Genomic DNA, 294 nt, shown 5'->3' on the forward strand with positions numbered 1-294 from the left:
TATATATAATATCTAAAGATTATATTATTAATTAAATTTTAAACTCAAAATCTTAAAAATTAAATTCTAAGTTCTAAATTATAAATTATTCTGATAATATAAAAATAAAATATTGATCCAATATCTTTATTAATATTAATAAAAAAATTACAACTACATTTTTTAATTTATTTTACATTTTTTAAAATTATTATTGAATTATCTTTTATAATGAGAGTTAATTCACTTAAATTTAAAAAAAGTTCAACACAGATATCAGAAGAATAACGTTAGACGAGAATTAACTTATTTTAT

Source organism: Arachis duranensis, chromosome 5, assembly GCF_000817695.3.
Source record: "Arachis duranensis cultivar V14167 chromosome 5, aradu.V14167.gnm2.J7QH, whole genome shotgun sequence".
NCBI classification, from domain to species: Eukaryota; Viridiplantae; Streptophyta; class Magnoliopsida; order Fabales; family Fabaceae; genus Arachis; species Arachis duranensis.